Here is a 20029-nt window from a genome sequence, read left to right as displayed (position 1 = left end):
CTGTTAGTAGAATCTTATAATATGGTAGATGGGTGTAGAAAATATTTTAAGAGGAATTTCCTTGGTGGCTCTCAAATCACACTATATAGGCAATTCCATACCCTAAACACAAAGTCACATCTGGTGGTAAAGAAAAGTCTCTGTTGTCTTGCTTTGCTGATATGTGAAATTGCTATGGTGTCATTAACCTTTGACACAGCTGTGTTAAGGGTCTAGGCTGTCTCTGCTCAAACTAGAGGGCTTGTAAAGAGTTAATGTATAATGTGTAAACAAATGACCACAAGAAGCTGTAGGACATTCATGATCCACTTCCAATAGGTCTGAGGGGGAACAATGGATTAGCAGTTTAAATAATTGGTCTCTAGCCCTAGTTCTGTCACTTGCAAGTTTTGTGACCATGGCCACTAGTCACTTAACTGCTAAGAGTTTCAGTTTTCTATGTCTATTAAAAGAGAACAAAGATGATTCTTCATATTTCATGGGTTAAGAGAAATCGGAGCTTCAAGGAACTTTTAAAGCCATCAAATCCAAACTCTTCACAAAATTGCTGTGAGCATAAACTCAAGAAAATGCATATGAACTTTAAATCACGATAGCTCTCTTTGGTATTGTTGTAATTGTTGCAAAGCTCAAAAGAAACATGAAATGCACAAATTTAGAGATATCTCCATTCTAAATGTTCATGTAGACTATTTATGCCCCAGTATGGTAGAGCCTTCTGAGCTCATATTGGTATGATCAGTGTACCTTGACCTTTTAATAGCAATGTCATTTTGGTCTTCTTTGAGCATGAAGAACACAATCAACCAATTGTTGTTATTGTTATCATTGTTGTTGTTGTGGTGGTTGTGGTGGTGGTGGTGGTGGTAGAATCTAGGTTGGAGGTAGAAGATAATTGAAGAAATGGAGAAGTTGAATTAATTTGGTAGTGTTTATAGATCAGGAGTTATTCCTCAGATAAGTTAAGAAGAGGAATATTAATTCAAGAGTAGAAGTTAAAAAGAACAAGATTTCTTGCCAAAGAATATAAGTGGAGACTAAGTCATGAAAGGTTAGTGTGGATCAAGTGATTTTTATTTTTATTTATTTATTTTTGCTTTCTGGAGGGCAATTGGGGTTAAGTGATTTGCCCAAGGTCACATGGCTAGTTTTTGTGTTAAGTGTCTGAGTCAATTTGAACCCAGGTCCTCTTGACTCCAGCTCCAGTGCTCTATTCACTGATCAGGTGATTTTTAAATCCTCAAAAGAATGAGGGCTTATTGGGATGCTGGGAGAAAAAGGCCTGGCCTAGGAACAGGCCAGGTGAAAATTACAGAGGAATTTACATTTTAATTTTGTTTTATTTTGTGACACTTTGCTTTTGGCTCATGCTTGCATTTCTTAAGCCCAAAGGCATACTGTTTCACTGTGTTAATTATCCAGCAAAGGAGTTTAATTAGCAGAGACCTGTATCTAAATTGGTCACCAAGTAACATCAGACTTAAGTTACTAACCCTATCCTTATCAGTTGCTCTCTGATCAGTTCAGGAGAGATTTTTCCCTACATAACATTCCATATAGAATCACTGATTGCTTCAGGGTGCACAGACGGAAGATGCCTGCTTTCCCTTTGGTACATAGCTCCAAAGCAGCTTTGATTAATCCTATGCTGGTTGGTTTTCAAATGTAACATTGGGGATAAAATGGAATATTGCCCCAAAAATTTAAATATGAAATCAGTCTATATCTGTCTGGGCTTCCATTTACACATGTAACCCTAGTCCCAAAGCTCACTGGTATTGGACTGTCTCCTTATTGGTAGAGATCACTGTTCCATTCCTGATTCAGGGGTATGGGACTTTGATCCCCACCAATAAGGAGAGAGTTCCATGCCAATGGGCTTTGGGACTGGAGTTCCACATGAAATATTTTATTCTTTTTGATTACCTTCCCATATACTAGAAGATTCAGAGATTTAGCATCCTGTGATCACATAGTTTATTGTATATAAAGCACAATGGAAAAAAGATTTCTATGTGGCGATATACACCAGCAACAATTTCCCTCTTCTAACCCTCTTCCTTGTTTCCTTCCAGATCTCTAGGTGTGGATGGGAAGGAGGGGAGGGGTGATAGAAAAAGGCTAAACAAAACAACAATCACCTGAAGTTATAGAAAAAATACAAGTGGAGGGGTAATTGTTTCCCCTGACCCTAGGACCATAGACCGAAATGGGAAAGTGGAGAAGTCTCTCACTTCACTACCTGTAGGCACACTGCAGTCATTTGGGCTGCCAGACTCTTCCAATCCTCACTGCCCACATCAGTCCAATTTCTACAGTGTCCTGCTTGAGTATTTCTATCTCAGAGGAAGTTCATATCACAAGGGCAGAGAAAGAATTTCAGAAGCAGGAGAGAAAAGGAAAAAGGAAAGAGTAGAAAAAGGCAAAAGGCCAGAAGCATAAGAAGCATTTCTCCTTTTAACTGTTCTCCTGCCTTCCAGTCACAGAGCTCTTGAGGCAGGACAGCTTCTGCTGTGTCCTCTCTTAGAGAGAGTGGGCACAGTCACTGATTGAACATCTCTCCTCTATTCAATAAACTCCAGTGGCTCCATGTCACCTCCAGGAACAAATACAAAATCCTCTGCTTGTCATCCATAGCTCTTCATAACCTTACCCTTTCTTCTGGTGTTCTTAGACCTTGTTGCCTACCGAGTACTCTGAGTCAGGGACACTGGCCTCCTGGCTGTTCCATGAACAGGACACTCAATCTCTTTGCTCTGGTGACCATTTCTTCCATGTTCTCTCTCCTTATCTCCACCTGTTGGCTTCCCCATTCCTTCAGATCCCCACGAAAATCCCATCTTCTACAGGAAGGCTTTCTCTATCCCTCTTCATGCTAGTGCCTGTTGTCTTTTAATCATTTATTTATCCTGTACAGAGCTTGTTTGTACATATTTGTTTGCTGGTTGTCTCTTCCATTAGAATAGGAGCTTTTTGAGGAAAGAGACCACCATTTGCTCCTTTTTGTATCCTCAATGCTTAGCATAATGCCTGGCACATATTGGGTGCTTAAATATTTATTGACTAGTGGTGTCTCTCAATTTCTGCTTCAACTATCAGCTTATTTAGGTCATTTTGAGGATTGTAGGATGTCTGCAGGGATGCAGCAACAACAATAAAGTCACAGGGACACTGGCCTTCATCTCATTTGTAAATAGTACAATTAGCATTCAGGCAAACAGTTTTATTACTTTTGAAATGATGAGTCATTTATTTTTAAATATAGGCATTTTAAATATTACCATTTCTTTTTTCCCCAACTTTTATTTATTTTTAATTAATTTGTTTGTTTCCTTTTAGTTTACAGGATTCAATTCCACAATTCCTTGAGTTTCACATTTTGTCCCCCTCCCTCTCCTGCCCCCCATGGCAGCATATAGTCAAGTATAGGATCTGTAAATACTTTCACATTATACATTAGTCAGGTTATAAAGACGGATTGTATCAGCTGGAATGAAAAATGGTAAAGAGGACATAAAACCAAATAAGAGAAGGAAAAAGATCAGGTATTTTGCTTCCATTTGGATATAAACTCAGTTCTTTCTAGTTCTTTTTCTGGATATACACATTTCTCTCCATCATGAGTCTTTTGGGATTGACTTATATCACTGCATTGCTGAGAGGAGTCCAGTCTATCAAAGTTGGTCGTCACACATACGTTGTGCCTGTAATTGTGTACAAATTTCTCCTGGTTCTACTCTTCTCACTCAGCATCAGTTCTTTTAAGCCTCTCCAGGTAAATATGAAGTCCATCTGCTCCTCGTTTCTTATAGCACAATAGTATTCCATAACATGAATATACCACAACTTGTTCAGCCATTCCCCAATTGATGGGCACCCCCTTAATTTACCATTCTTTGCCACCACAAAAAGAGCTGCTATAAACATTTTTGTACATATGGGTCTTTCTCCCACTTCTATGATTGATTTGGGATATAACCCTAGGAGTGGTATTGCTGTATCAAAGGGTATGAAAGTATTTATAGCCCTTTGGACATAATTCCAGATTGCTCTCCAGAAAGGCTGAATCAGTTTACAACTCCACCAGCAATGCATTAGTGTTCCAATTTGCCCACATCTTCTCCAGCATTTATTGTTTTTCTGTTTTGTCATCTTAGCCAATCTGACTGGTGAGATGTGGTACCTCAGAGTTGTTTTGATTTGCATTTCTCTAATCAATAGTGAATTAGAGCATTTCTTCATGTGCTTATAGATAGCTTTAATTTCTTTCTCTGAAAACTGCCTGTTCATATCCTTTGACCATTTATCAATTGGGGAATGACTTGTATTCTTATAAACTTGACTCAATTCTCTGCATATTTTAAAAATGAGTCCTTTGTCAAAGACATAGGTTGTAAAGATTCTTTCCCAATTTCCCACCTCCCTCTTAATCTTGGTTACATTGGCTTTGTTTGTACAGAAGCTTTTCAATTTCATGTATTCAAAATTATCCATTTTACATTTTATAATGTTCTCTAATTCTTATTTAGTCATAAAGTCTTTCGCTCTCCACAAGTCTGATAGGTAAACTATTCCTTGTTTTAGGAGACTGCTTACAGTATCAACCTTTATACCTAGATCATGTACCCATTTAGACTTTGTTTTGGTATATGGTGTTAGATAATGGTCTATGCCCAGTTTCTGCCATACTATATTCCAGTTTTCCCAGCGGTTTTTGTCAAATAGTGAGTTATCCCAAAAACCAGGGTCTGGGGGTTTATCAAACAATATATTACTATAGTTGCTGACTTCTGAATCTTGTGTGCCTAATCTATTCCATTGATCCACTCCTCTATTCCTCAGCCAGTACCAAGTAGTTTTGATGACTGCTGCTTTATAATACAGATTGAAATCTGGAATAGCTAGTCCACCTTCCCTACCATTTCTTTTCATTAATTCCCTTGATATTCTGGACCATTTATTCTTCCAAATGAATTTTGTTATTATGTTTTCTAGCATTATAAAGTAGTTTTTTTTTGGTAAATTAGTTGGTATGGCACTAAATATATAATTTAATTTAGGTAGAATTGTCATTTTTATTGTATTAGCTCAACCCAGCCACGAACAATTGATATTTTTCCAATTAATTAGATCTGACTTTATTTGTGTGAAAAGTGTTTTGTAGTTGTGGTCATATAGATATTGGGTTTGTTTTGGCAGGTAGATTCCCAAATGTTTTATAATGTCTACAGTAACTTTAAATGGGATTTCTCTTTCTATTTCTTGCTGTTGAATTTCATGGGAAATATGTAGGAATGCCAAGGATTTATGTGGGTTTCTTTTATATCCTGCAACTTTGCCAAATTTATTTATTGTCTCAAGTAGTTTTTTACTTGATTCCCTAGGATTCTCTAAGTATATCATCATATCATCTGCAAAGAGTGATAGCTTGGTCTCTTCTTTGCCTAACTTGATTCCTTTGATTTCTTTTTCTTCTCTAATTGCTACTGCTAACATTTCTAGTACCAGATTGAATAAGAGGGGTGATAGTGGACACCCTTGTTTCACCTCTGATCTTATGGGAAATGCTTCTAGCTTCTAAATATTACCATTTCTAAAGGGAATAATGACTTAATTTAGGTTATGTTTTCTTAAGTTTTGTGACTGAGTAAGTACATGGGGATGAAAAATGTTTTCAATGGTATTAAATGCATTGTACCCTAGGTGGTACAATGGATAAAGTGCCAAGCCTGGTGTGTCAGGAAGGCTTTTCTTCCTGAGTTCAAATTTGACCCCAAATACTTACTAGCCATGTGACCCTCAGCAAATCACTTAACCCTGTTTGCGTCAGTTTTCTCATCTATAAAATTAGTTGAAGAAGAAAATGGCAACCTGCTCCAGTATCTTTGCCAAGAAAACCCCAAAAGGGGTCACAAAGAGTCAGACATAATTGAAACAGCTGAACAACTACAACAAACATAATACTTAACACAAGCATTTGTTTTATTCCTTTGTTTTGAAGAAGATATGTGTATGTGTATATATCTATATCTATATACACACATATATTTATAACAGTAAATTATTTGGTCCAGCTGTATCCAAGATATAAAAAAATCTTAATAATAAGTTTTCAAATAATTTATTTTCCTTTCTTAAACAGTGTAGTATTCAATAAAACATCTTTAAAAATAAATAAAACATACAAAAACCATTGCATTTAAATACATAAGTAAATAAATATAATTCTAGATTAATCAAACATAAGGGAGCAGTGAAATTTGGGGGAGAGAACTGACCTAATGGACCCAGATACCCAAGTATGCTTTCCCCCAGCTCAGTCTTTAAGAAGTGATCTTGTGGGTCAAAGTAAGAAGAGAAGAGCAGAACACAAAAAGGTAAAGACATTATTGTGGGTCTCTGTGAAGAGAGGCAATGTAGTATTTAAAGGGTAGATAACCCTCTGGGACCGTTTAATAAGAATCCAATCTAAGAATTAGCAGACCAATAGAAATCCAGTGTATCAGTTTTTAAAGATGAGTTATTTGGTTCCAATGAAAAGGACTGGTCTTAGGGACTTGAACTATTAAGGCAAAGTGGAGTTGGTCATGGTGGAAAGAACTGTTATTGGAGTTTTTATAAGCCTGGCAAAATATAAGACCCAAAGAACCCCAGTTCAACAAAAGGAAACAAATTCTGTAAGCTTATAAGACCTATGGAATACAGGAGAAGTTAAGGTGGGCAAAAGATCTGGGTTTTGTTCTTATTGTTGGTGGTGTTGCAAAGTCACACTGGTTGTTAAAAGAAAACTATTCCTTTATCAACAGAGGATAGTGAAGTGCTAAGGAAATTCCATATAAAAGAGAGGTGAGACCTAGTTTCCTGTGCATGTTCACAGAGGTCTTTTGACTCAGGACATCATTTGCTGGGGAATCAGGACATCATCCCAGGGTAAGGGATTATAAAAGTATAACTTTTAGCGTTCATTCACAGAGGGCACATGCATGAATAGAAATAGATACACACTCAAGATGGATAGGCCTTATGACCAGAGAGGACTCCTCCATTCCTGATATTTGAGCCTCTTGATAATTGAGATGTAGAGAGAAATTCTGTTTACTGCCTGCCCCATTCTTCCCTACAAACAGAAGGAACAATAGGTATTCAGAGCCACCAGATTCTGCAGGAGGACACAGGGAGAGTTTTGCCTGTGGCAATGGGGAGGTTTGGGACAAGGTGGTAACAGAGCTCATGGATGAGGGAGAGGATGGTACCTCATGGTGACATCATGAAATTTGGTACCTGACTTCTCACGAGGTGCCACGGACTGTCTCTTTTCTTTGCAGTTATTCCCTAATATTTCCTGTTTCTGGATGCATCGAACCCTTCCACTCATGCCAATTCTTTAGGCTCTTAAGCCTCTGCATCTGTCCATGGATAACAGCCTTGACTCTCTCATTGCGAAAAGTGAGGATGAAGGGATTGAGGACAGGGGTCAGAATGTTAGTGACTAAAACAACAAACTTGTTGAACTCCACAGAGCGAGCCTTACCAGGTTGAACATAGACAAAGATTGTACTGCCAAAGCCAACGAAGCCCAGGGTGAGGTGGGAACTACAGGTAGAGAAAGCCTTTTGGCTGCCACTGGCAGAGGGAATACGCACAGTGGTTACAATGTAGCCATTGGACATAAGTGTCACCAGGAAGGAGCTGAGGACAAAGGCCAAAGACAATATGAAGTCCCAGAACTCTAGGAGGGATGTATCTGAGCAGGCTAGCTATAGCAGTGGGGCATTGTCACAGAAGAAGTGGTTAATGATGTTACCACGACAATAAGAGAGCTGTACCCAAGAGAGAACAGTGGGCACCATAGCCAGGAAGGGTGCTACCCAGGCTGCCCCTGCCAGATGGGTACATACTGCCCAACTCATAAGGGTACCATACCGTAGTGGGTGACAAATGGCCACAAAGCGGTCCAGAGCCATGTCTGCTAGAATGAGGGAAGTGGCAGAGCCAAAGGAGAAGTAAAAGTAGAATTGGACCATGCAGGTGGTAAAGGAAATTGTCTTGGTGGAGACAAGGAGGTCTGAGAGCATCTTGGGCACTACAGTCATGGTGACCAAGATGTCTAATAGAGCAAAATTTCCCAAGAAGAAGTACATGGGGTTATGTAAGTGGGCATCGGCCAGGACCATGGCAATAATGATTACATTTCCTAAAAGAGCCAGGAGATAAAGCACCAGGAAGGGCCCATAGAGCACAACCTGCAGCTTGCCATATGATGAAAATCCCAGTAGGATGAACTCAGTTGGGTGGCTCAGATTTCCCATGTTTTCTGATCAGTCACCTGTATTTAAAAGAAGAGAAAAAGAGCTTTGGTAGAAGGGGAAGGAGTAGGAATCAAAAAAGAAAGACCATAAATAAACTGTAAAAGAAGAGACACAGTAGAAAAGAAAAAGAAATAGGATAAAAGGAAAAGATAGACAAAGAAATAGAGTAGATTCAGAGAGAAAGAAAAAGACACAGAGAAAAACAGAGAGCTGTACCCAGAGAGAATGGGAAATAAAAACAGAGACATAGAAAGACAAAAATACCCAGTGAGACATTTGGAGAGAGAAGAGAGATAAAAGAGGGAAAATGAATCAGAGGCTCCTCAAGAAGCCCATCAATGTTATCATTTAGGTTTGGGAATTTGTTGTCACTGTAGTTCAGTGGCTAACCTACTGCTTCTTTAGATGCACGTTTCTTTGATGTAAGCCCTATCTTTGTGGTGAAACATTCCTTCCCATTTCTTTTCAGTTAACCTCAAAGCTTACTAGTGTTATTGAATTAAGGGCAGCCAGAATATGAAATCAATACACAAAATCCCTTTAGGTTGACCTTTGCTGTCTGTTTTGATAAATAGAGTTCAGAAAGGTGGTTAATCCAGCTTTTCATCTGGGCTAAAAGCATTCTGTCTAACCTCAACTCAGTGGGTAACTGGTCTAGTTTTTCTCTGATGGCACACATTCAACCACAAACTTTAGACACTCAGTCTAATAAGAGAATTATCTAATTTTTCCTTATCAACATTTTTTGTTGCTGCTAAAGTCCACTTTACCAACCAACTCTTCTTCTCCACCCCCATCTGTTCTTTCATGTACTGTTGGAAATGTGCCTATTCATGTTTGTAAGCACATTTGCACGTATGTAAGTATAAGAGTCCATATTGCCCATGATCACATTTCATTTCACACTCTGACAGTTCTAAAACTGACAATTACAGTGGCTCTTAAGGCTTAGCGACACCACCAGAGCTTAAGGATTTTTAGTGAAACAGAAATAGAAGGGACTAAGGACATTGCATAGATAGGGAAACTGACTAAGAGAGGTGCCTTGGACATTGTACATACTTAATAAATGTTTCTTGTGTTTAATACTTAACTAAGTTATACAGTGCTGAGTGTCCTGCTGGCCTCGATTATTCCATGGGAATAACTGTAAACAATCTCAGATTAAACTCCCTGACCTATAAAACTATCATCCTACCATCCTCCTAAGTCTTCTTTGTCTTTACCAGGTCCTCCATTCCCTCCATTTCTCAATATTCTACCAGGCCATCACCTTTTGATATGTATTCATGCTTCACATTTTTCCACCTTAACCCTATAGTTCAACTTTATATTTTCTTCCACCCTTGAATCCCTGACCTCCTGATCCTATGTCATAGCACAGGCTTGGTTAATTCTCAATCCTGAATTATGGAGGAAGAAAGTCATCCAGCCACCACAATGACCCTATACCCTTGTTCCTTATGACCCAGCAAAGGATCTTGCTTTGTACATTACTTAGAAATACAGGCTTTCATTTGACTATTCTACTTCCTAATGCCACCACCCTATATCTCTTTTCTCTTTAATAGCCAAAGTTGAAGATATTACTGTCTTTGCCCTTGGCTTCCATTTCTCCTTCACTCTGTTCTCAACTTCTTGTAGTCCAGTTTCTCAATCTTATAATTCAACTGTAAGTTCTCTCTCCAAAGTTTCAATGATCTCAATTGCTAAAGTGATATATATATTTTCTCAGTCCTTATCTTTCTTGACCTCTCTACAACATTTGACAGAGTTGAGTATCCTTTCCTCCTATATACTGTCTCCTCTCTGGGTCTTCCTGACATTACCTTCTCTTGGCTCTCCTCTTAATTAGGTAACTAGGTGGCCTAGAGATAAGAGTGCTGGATTTGGAATTGGAAAAACTGGAGTTCCAATCCAGGCTCAAACATTTACTAAATCTATTGGTCTGCTTCAGTTTCCTCACTTGTCAAATGGAGGTACCTCCCTCCCAGGGTTGTTGTGAAGATTATATGAGGTAATAATCATAAGGTACTTTAAAAACTTTGAAGTGTTATATAAATGCTAGCTACTATCATCTTCATCATCTGACCAGATGTAGCAGCAAGCACCCCAGCGTCCCCAGGGTGGCTGCCAATACAGGTTCTTGGATCTGCTTTGCTAAAGGAAAGCAACTCAAAATGGGTTAACAAGCTTACTTTAATCAGTCAAATATGTATCATTTACCTAGTTCAGGGGAAAAAAGTCAGCACAGAGTATATAGACAGATTTATCAAGACAGAGAAACAGATCAAGTAGACAGGTTTCCAAACTGTCCAACCATTACATCTATATCAAATCAACATCTGGGTTTTTCAAAGCCGGGAGACTCTCAACAACGGCTTCCCAGAGTTTCATCTGATCAAATCACAGAACACTTCTCAAAGTGAGCCCCAAATCAAAGCCTCAAATCAGGGTTTATATAGCCTGCTCCTGGCTCAGAGAATGTAACAACCTTCTGGACCCACTGGCCAATCAAAATATATCTACTAAAAAACAAGCCTCCCACCCCAAGCTCCAGGTGCACTTTAGCCTAGGGGCAGGGAAGATCTTAAAAATTTACATTCCCATTACACCAGATACTCCCTTTTAAAGTTCTTTGATAGAACATCATCCATAGCCTGCCCCCTAACTATTTGTGCCTATACCCCAAGGCTCTTTGGTGTTTCTTTTCTCTCTTTAGATCTTCACTGTCTTTGCCCTTGATCTCATCAATTTTCATTATTTCAATTACCATCCCTTTTCAGATAACTCCAAGATCCAGCCCTAGCCTTCTCCCAAGGCCTAGTTGTCCATTGCCATCTCCCTATCAGACATTTCTAAGTGAATTCCTATAGACTTAATGAATTCAACATGTGTAAAGCAAATCTCATTATCTTTCCTCCCAAAACCATCCCACTTACTGACTTACCAGTCTCTTTACAAGGTATAACCTTTTACTGGGCATCCAGCTTCACAACCTCAAAGTCCACCCCACCACATATCCAGTAGTTCAGTGCCTTGTCACCTCTTTCTTACTCTTGTGATAGCTTCCTAATTGTGCTCCCTACACCCAACCTCTCTCCTCTCCCATTTATCTCCCAGAAAGTGGCCAAAATGACATTCCTAAAGCATAAGTCTGACCATATCACCCTAATGCTCAAGAAGTTCTGGTGGCTCTCTTACTTTTAGGACAAAATATAAACTCCTCTATTTGGCATTTAATACCCTTAGAAATCTGGCTTCAGCCTACTTTCCTAGGGTTATGTATTCATACTCTCCACATATTCTACATTCCAGTCAAAATAGATTACTTACTTGATGCTGGACATAATACTCCATCTCCCATCACCATGCCTTTGCACAACCTATTACTCATGCCTTGAAGGTACTCTCCTCTCACCTCTTAGAGTTTCTAGATTCTTGCTATGTCCTACATGGCACCTTTTCTCATCATTTGTACTCACATGTTCAGAATATAAGCTTCTTCAGGAGCAGTATTTAGTGTTTGCCTTCCTGCCCCCAGGGATGGTGCCTTGTACATAGGACAGCTTGCTGATTGATCAACATTTTCTGTATTTTTGAGGAATTGAAGACAGGTCTATCTCACTGTCTCTTTGTCAATGCTTATCTGTTTTTGTCTTCCTGAACTGCTTTTAACCACCTTGGGAATTTTTTCCATATGAAAATAGAGGATTATGTTTTTAGTAAAAGGATGATTTATTTGAACTCTTGAGCTCTGAGTGATCCATGGATGCTCAACTTTACCCAGATCAGAACTTTGACTGGACAGTGGTTGTTGCAAAGAAAGCATCAACAGCCTTGATAATGTAGGGGACAGTCTTGCTAACTGTGGGGGTCCAGTAGGTCAACTAAGCACAACAATAAGTTTGTGTTGGTATGAGAAAAGACTACTGCTAAATGATTACTACTGTGGTATACATATAAGTTCCCATAATGCTTCCGAAAAGGAACATGGTCTGGTGGCAAGAGGACTGGATTTGGAGTCAGCAAATTTAGGCTAAGCTTCCAAGTCTTCCACTTACTAGCTCTGTGACCACGGGCAAATCACTTCACTGAAATTTATTCATCTATAAAATGAGTAGTTTAGATGTTACCTGAAGTTAAAGGTTTCAAATTCAATTGGTGTAATTCACCTAACCTTTTCAGAACCTTGGTTTCCTCTTTTGTAAAATTGGGAGAAAAATACCTGTCTTGTGTTCATCACAGAAGAGTTGTGATCATAAAATGAGATAATACTTATGAAATTCATGTATCTATACCTGACTTTATCACTCACCCATGGAGTTTCTCTGGTACAAAGTTAGATGTTATGAGGAGAGTGAATGTTCCCATTTCCCAGAATGGCACTTAGAGGCTCTAGAACTCTTGAAATAAAACTTATAATGGGATATACTGAAACTGAATGGGATCATTTCATTTTTTTTACAGTGAAATAGCATTATAGAGAGGAATACATTAGACTCTTTATTCTTCCTTTTGTGAAGTTCCTATTGAAGAGATTTCTATAACCTAGAATTAAAGGGTTCAGATTCATAGATGAAGGACTGACTAAGTGCTACTGACCCCTGAGTAGCCTTAGTGCTGATTGCATTCAATGTTAACTCTGAATTCTGAGCCTAACAAACATTAGGCCAAATTTCAGTGAAAGCTCTTGGCTTCATTGTATTGCTTAGCAGAAAACTAATTCACAGTTCAGTCGGTTGAAGGAATTGAATCTGTATGGGCTTTATCCTGTTGAGCCTTCCCATCTAGCTCAGTGTTCCATGAGCTTCCCTTTCACTTACCTCTGGTGTTTCCTAGCTGGCACATCACAATTCCTCTGGCTCAGATGTGAGGATCATTGTCCTAAATAGAATTCTTCAGTGAATGAAGGATGGAGAAGTGAAATCTGGCTCAGGTGGACTTGACTAGGTCCACCTGAGCAGACATCCCCCTGTCTGAATGCAGAAAGGAGAGGCATGTTAAAATAAAGGAACAAAAAACCAGAGGGACCCAAATCCTTAAGGTGGACTGGGCTAAAAAACTCACTGTCCCTCACAGCAATGTCCAGTGGCAGCATCCATCTAGGCATAGAAGGAGGGAGTGTGAAATTGAAAGAGGCCAAATGGAAAGGGCTCCTGCTGTGACAAATGATGCTTCTCTTGAACTCTGGCCTTTGTTCACTGCTTTATCTTCTCCCTGGGTGCCTGCTGCCTGGTTCTTTTTCTCTCATTTTTGTTTGGATGCCTCTGATTACTTTGTACTAATTAGCAGGAATCTGGGCTAGCTGGAAATATATTATCTTTCTTAACGTATTACCAATGGGAATGGAAGATGGGATCAAGGGGTCCCCTGGGGTCTTGGGGACAGCTGTTGGCCATCACTTGCACTAACTACATGGTTATTTGTCTTGGAGATCTTTGCAGAACAGGAAGACTAGGGTAGAAAAAGTGAGAGGAATTTACCATGGTCTTAGCCATCACTGATTAGAGAGTAGGTCATTCTCAGCATTACTTATAGCCTCATCCAATAGAGAAAAGCCCAATACAGGCTACTCCAGGGGTGGGGAACCTGCTGCCTTGAGGTCATATGTGGCCCTCTAGGTCCTCAAGTGCAGTCCTTTGACTGAATCCAAATCTGAAAGGTATCAATAGTTTTTAAAAAATTATTCCAAGGACATACCTGATACAGAGAAATCTCCAGATGTAAGCCTTATAAAAGTTAGCTCTTAGATAAGAGGTACTGGCTCCTACTTCTCAGTTCAATGCATCTTTCAATATGACAAAGTGGTAAGAGCTATACAGACAGCCAATCAAATTTCTGACCCCCCCCATTTCTGATTAGTTGTATAACTTTGTGCTATTACTTTCTCCTGCTTGCACCTCAGTTTCCTCAACTATAAAATATGGAAGTTGGACTAGATGATTGCCAATTTCCATTCCAGCTATAAAATGATACCTTCTATGAATTCAGACAGTATTAGTATAGTGTAAATAGTAGAACTTGACTCCATCTGCCTGAGACCAGGCTGATGTAGGCAAAGAGCTATATTTGTTATCATATGAAGCCAGTTCTTTTTCCTTGCCTAGAAAGGATACCTTGTTTTTTTTTTTTCTTCTGTTCATCATGGACTTAGGAGATTATGGGAGTGGGTGGAATGTGGGATAAAATACATAGAAGAGAGAAGGACAGGGCTAGGTTTGATGAAAGGGAAAAAGACACAGACAAATGATATTGAAGAGAGAAGTCAAGGTTGTAACTTGTAAAGTAATTTTGGATAGAAAGGGCAGAGAAATAAAGATATTTTCCCTTCCTCCTGTTGGATCATGTTAGATTCTGACTGGAATGCATAAGTAGTACCTGGATAGTCAAGAAAACTTAAAAATTAAGGAAATTTATGAGATTCTTAGTCCTCAGAAAAAGTGAGAAATCCCTGACAAATGAAGGGGAAGGGAATAAATGTCTTCTGAGCTTCTTTGGAAGCAGAGAAAAAAAAAAACAAATCACACTTTCTGAGGAAGATCAAGAGAAAATAATAGAGAAGGGGGGAAATATGACTACTCTTCAATAACCATACATATACATTCAAACTGCAGAATACATATAAAGTACCACTGTCTCTTAATTTCTAATCATGGAGTATCCAATAATTGTTATGTGCTCTATTGTACCTTTCTATTTTAGTCTGGCCTTACAAATATTTATTGCTTCTCTATGAAACAAGGTTAAGGGTTATATATTTGACTGTTTCTGTTTACTTTTGTTTCATTTTGATAAAAGAACTGAATTATATAAACACATATAAAATATCCTTAAAGCCATGGAATTTATTTGCAATCTTTTTCAAAGGTTAGTATTAATTTTAACAAGATGACAATAAAAAATTCCTTGGTTATATTTTTCATTCCCTTCTATTTTTTATTTTCTTTTGTTTATTTTTGTAGATTTCATTACTGCTAGCATTGTTAAAAACCAATCCTGTTAGAAAAGCATTTATCAAGTCAGGTCAAGTCAATAAGAATTTGACATTTTAAACTCAATTTTAATTCCTCCACTTTTCTGGCAAAATTTTTCAAGCTACCAGCCAAAATGTCAGGGGTGTTTCAAGAATGATTGAAATACCTACTATCTGTCAGGCACTGTGTTAAACACAGGTAATATAAGGAAAGGAAAAAAGAAAGAAAGAAACAAAACAAAACAAAAAACCCTCAAACTGTACATCCTCTCGGAACTCACAGCCTAGAGGAATAACAGATCAGAATAGTTGAGGAAAACATGACTGTAATAATGTAGACAATAGGCTGTATGCTCTATGCTGTGAACTCTGGTAGGTTAATTCATTGTCAGTCAACATGTATTGAGTGCCTATTATATGCCAGATATTGTGTTAAGTGCTGGGAGATAAATTTGAAAATTCCTAGCTTAATTAAATTAATTTACTCAGTTGGCCTATTGTTAGATTTAGTGAAGGCTTATCCAAACTTTGGGGTCAGGAGGAACCCAAAATGGGGCCTAAAACAAACACAAAATTGAATTTCATTTCTCTAGTGAACCAAGGGAATTGAAAGAATTGGCTCAGCCTAAAACTTGATCTAGAAAGTAAGAGTGAACTTCAAAAGAAGTGTGAAGGATTGGGTTATAGGAGAAGGCAGGCAAACAGAGCCTGATTATTATTTTAATTCAAGTCAACCTCGGAGTAATGTGTGACTGCATCCCTTTAACATATCTATTTTGAATGTAGTTTGTGTCTCAAGATTGTCTAACATAATAGCAAACCTCTGTATGTGTCCAAACGGCCCAGTGTGCTGGCCACATAGTTCCCTCTGAAAACCATGCCCCATGCAGGTTCTTTTGAAGGAATTGGGGATGTTCAGCTTGAAGACTTTGGAAGGGACATCATCTCCAATTTCTTCAAATGTTTCAGTGGTTACCATGCCAAAGAGAAATTAGTTTTTTTTTTTTTTAATCCCTAATAGTAGAATTAGGAACAATGTAGGAAAGATTTAGGGAGGCAGGTTTCAGTCTAACAAAATTAAAAACAGAAAACATTCCTTGCTATTAGAGTTTCGGAACCACAACGGAGCAAATTGCTGGTGAAGTAATGAGGTACTTCACTCCACTTTCAAGCAGAGACAGAATGATCACTTTTTCCGCAGATGTAAGTGGTCTGTGATCTGGGCAGAGTGTGGACCCGGTGACATCTGACATCTCTTCTGATCTTTAAAATGTAGTGAACAACTCCTCTGAATTTCTTAAACTATTTCATTAGGGACCTGAAGAGAAGTTAGCTTTTGTTAAGATCAATAAATGCCACATTTCCTGTATCTGTTTCCCTGGTATCTTCCCCTAGGGAGCCAACTTTGGGCCTAGAAAAAGGATGGCGCTAGCACTGAAGAGGATCCACCTTTGTAGATTACTGGAGGGGAATTACAGAAATAGATTCTTTTTCTCTTTAAACAAGACTTTCCAAAGCTCTGGTTGTGATTGGCCAGAAGGGAAGAAGCTCAAGTTTGTCTGGCTTCCCCTAGACTAGGCCCTGAGGGGATCCATGCTCCTGGCCTCATTAAAAACAAGAGTGTTAGCAGTGAATCCTCTAGAGTGGGTGGATGAATAAAGGGGAGAAAGAGAGAGAGAGAGAGAGCTCAGCTTCCTTCTTTCTGGACTTTTGCTTAACGTCCTTGGTGAGGTTCATTCCCTTCTTCATTGTGAGTTGAGGGGGCAGCATCAATAACAGGAACTTTCCTGAGAGAGCTTGGCTTGCCTCAGTCAACTGCTAGGAAATATTTTAAACAGAGGCCCAACACTTTGTGGGGAAACTGAGTTCATTTGTGGATTCTCTTGTGAGAGGTGAGCATTTCCTTTAGTGTTTGCCTTTTCTATGAAATAGGAAGAGAGGGCAAGGGAACTTGGAAATGCTGGGCCCAAACCTCTAGACAGGGCTTTTTAATTTTTTTCCACTCAAGAACCCTTTTCGAGTTTTGGCAGCATTGTTGCTGTTGAGTGGCCCGAGGGCATGTGTGCATGCTTTTTGTTCAGAACCAAGGCTGCAGTGAAATTTTGGGATGCTACACAGGCAAGCCCTGCCAGAAACACTTCAGATTCATTACACATTTGACTTCTAATTAATTTTTGGTTGCTGAGTGTTCAGAAACCTTTTACTGTTGCCAAATTTTTTACCACCCTACATGGAGTCCTGATCCACAGTTTAAGAAGTCCTGCCCTTGAACGGGGTAGAAACAGACAATACAATTAAGGTCATCCTCTGGGACAGAAGTGGCAGGTCCATGGAGTGGTAAGAGTGGGTGGGCTTATGTCCTAACTCTGCTACCTATTAGCTGTGTCCATGGACTAATTTAAAATTTCTCACCTCTGAAGTGGGAATATAAATACTTGCACCACCTCCCACATGGGGAATTTGTAAGGAAAGGACTACATAAAATATGAATTTTTATTGGTGCATATGTCTAATTCTCCATGAGATTCTGCCTTATTTCATTTTTGTATTATCAGTTTCTCAGGCAGGGTTGTTCACCAAATAGGCACTAAGTAAATAGTTGTTTAATTGCACTCACCGACATAGCTCATGGTTGTTTGGTCAAGCTTTCTTTTAAAGTTTTCTATTTGCCTGTGCTGAATGTATGAAAGCCTTGGGGTGTTCTGACACTAGACCCATGTCCTATGGGTCTGGGATGCCCTCACTGTTTGTCTGAACAGTAGCTGGAAGGAAGACAGAGGAGCCAGATTGTTGTCAATGGTGTGCCTTAGTGAAATTGGAAGAAAAGGAAGCCAGTTTCAAGGAGACAAGGCAGGAGAGACTCTGGCCAGGGATAGATACCATGGAGATACTAAACTGATGTTTAGGGATTGATATGTAACTAGAACAACAAATGTTCACGTTACATACAGTATCTAATTGGATCCTCACAATGACTCAGTCGAATCAAGAAGTACAAAAATCCTGTGATTTCTTTTTTTCTTTTCACTATTAAATTTTATTTTTAATTTATGGAATAAAGCAAGCAAATCTACAACATAGTATAATAAAAAAGATTTTATTGATTTCATCAATATAGGGAGTTCCTAATAAGGGGACTTCTACTAGTGTAGATGCATGCCATCTCTGTGACTTAGACTTTGGAGCATTATCTGGGACACTGAACAGGTAAGTGACCTGACAAAATTAATAGGTACCAAATATAGCAGTTGAACCCAGGTTTTCCTCCATTTGAAGCCAGTTCTTTTTCCATATAAAAATTTAAGGAGGGGAGAGCATAATAGCTAGGTCATAGGAAATGTTTTCCATTAGAAGATGGTCCATGACTTAATGCCTTGAAGGAAGCTAAAGATTAAAGGAAGTTGAAATGATAAGTTCATTTTCAAATAAGTACAGGCAAGACAGCCTGTACAAAGCCACATAGGTGGGAAACAGAATGCTAAGTACTGGAAACAACAGAGAGGCCAGATGAGATAGAATATAGACTGCATGAAGCTGATTAATGTCTAATAATCCTGAAAATAGGCTAGAGCTAGATTGTCCAGGTTTTTAGGAGCTATGCTGAATTCTTAATGTTGTTTGAGATATAACAGAGAGTCCTTGAAGATTTCCCCTTGAAGAAGGGGAGTGATATGATCAGTTAGGTACTTAAGGAAGATTATTTTGGCAGTTGTGTACTGGATGAGTTGGAGAAGAGAGAAAGTAGAAGTAAGGAGATATATTTAGAGTCTATTGCAATAGTCCAGATGAGGGCATCAGTCATCATCAGTCATCAGTCTGACCTAATGTGCTTATTGTGTGAATGGAGAGAAAGGTGATGGATGCAAGAGAAATTGTAGAAGTAAAATCTACCAGAGTTGACAAATGGTTGGGGATCAGGGAGAATGTAAAGTCTAGGATGACTCTGAGGGTGTGATTTGGGTAGCTGAGTGATGCCTTTAACTGAAAAAAGAACATTTTTAGGAAGAAAAGCTAATGGGGCCCCACTGGAAATGTGTTGAATTTGAGATGCCTACATGACATCTAGGTCGTGATTTCTAGTAGGCAACTGGGGTTGCAGGGTTGAAGGAAAGAACCTCAGAACAATGAATGGGGCTAGGTGCACATATTTCAGAATCACTTGTATTGAGATAATATTGGAACTGATAGGGGATGAGGAACTCAACAAGAGAGCTGGTATCACTAGTGAGATAATATTCGAGGACCTAAGGCAGTTATGGAATATATATGATGATTTAGTAAAGCAGAGTGAGAATGAGTGGTCAGACAGATAGTATAGGAATCAGGATTCAATGTCACAAAAACCTAAGCATGAGAGAACAATCTCAAAGGAATGATTGATCAGGAATATAAATAGCATTAGCAAGGACAAAGAAGAAAAATGGGAACAAGATTTAGCAATTAAGAGATTATTGGTTACCTTGGAGATAATCCATTTAAGCTGTGACTTTGGAAGCCAAGTTTTAATGGGTCAAGAAGTGAGTGGGAAATGAGGAAATCAAAGCAACAAGTCTTGAATTTAGGATTTCAAGACTTATTGTTCTTTCCGTTGTGGCTCTGTCTTGGTACCCAATTGCAGCTTGCTCCCAACTGCTCTCTCTCTCTCTCTCTCTCTCTCTCTCTCTCTCTCTCTCTCTCTCTCTCTCTCTCTCTCTCTCTCTCTCTGTGTGTGTGTGTGTGTGTGTGTGTGTGTGTGTGTGTGTGT

General features: G+C 38.9%; 1 pseudogene; it reads right to left on the bottom strand.

The window, feature by feature from the left end:
• Positions 1-7325: 7325 nt before the first annotated feature.
• LOC138160402 (olfactory receptor 6V1-like) lies at positions 7326-8698 on the bottom strand (annotated as a pseudogene).
• Positions 8699-20029: the final 11331 nt, after the last annotated feature.

Source organism: Petaurus breviceps, unplaced genomic scaffold, assembly GCF_028583685.1.
Source record: "Petaurus breviceps papuanus isolate PSGF00001 unplaced genomic scaffold, PetGlider_PUasm1.0 181, whole genome shotgun sequence".
Classification (NCBI taxonomy): domain Eukaryota; kingdom Metazoa; phylum Chordata; class Mammalia; order Diprotodontia; family Petauridae; genus Petaurus; species Petaurus breviceps.
This window is presented reverse-complemented; position numbering and strand designations above follow the sequence as displayed.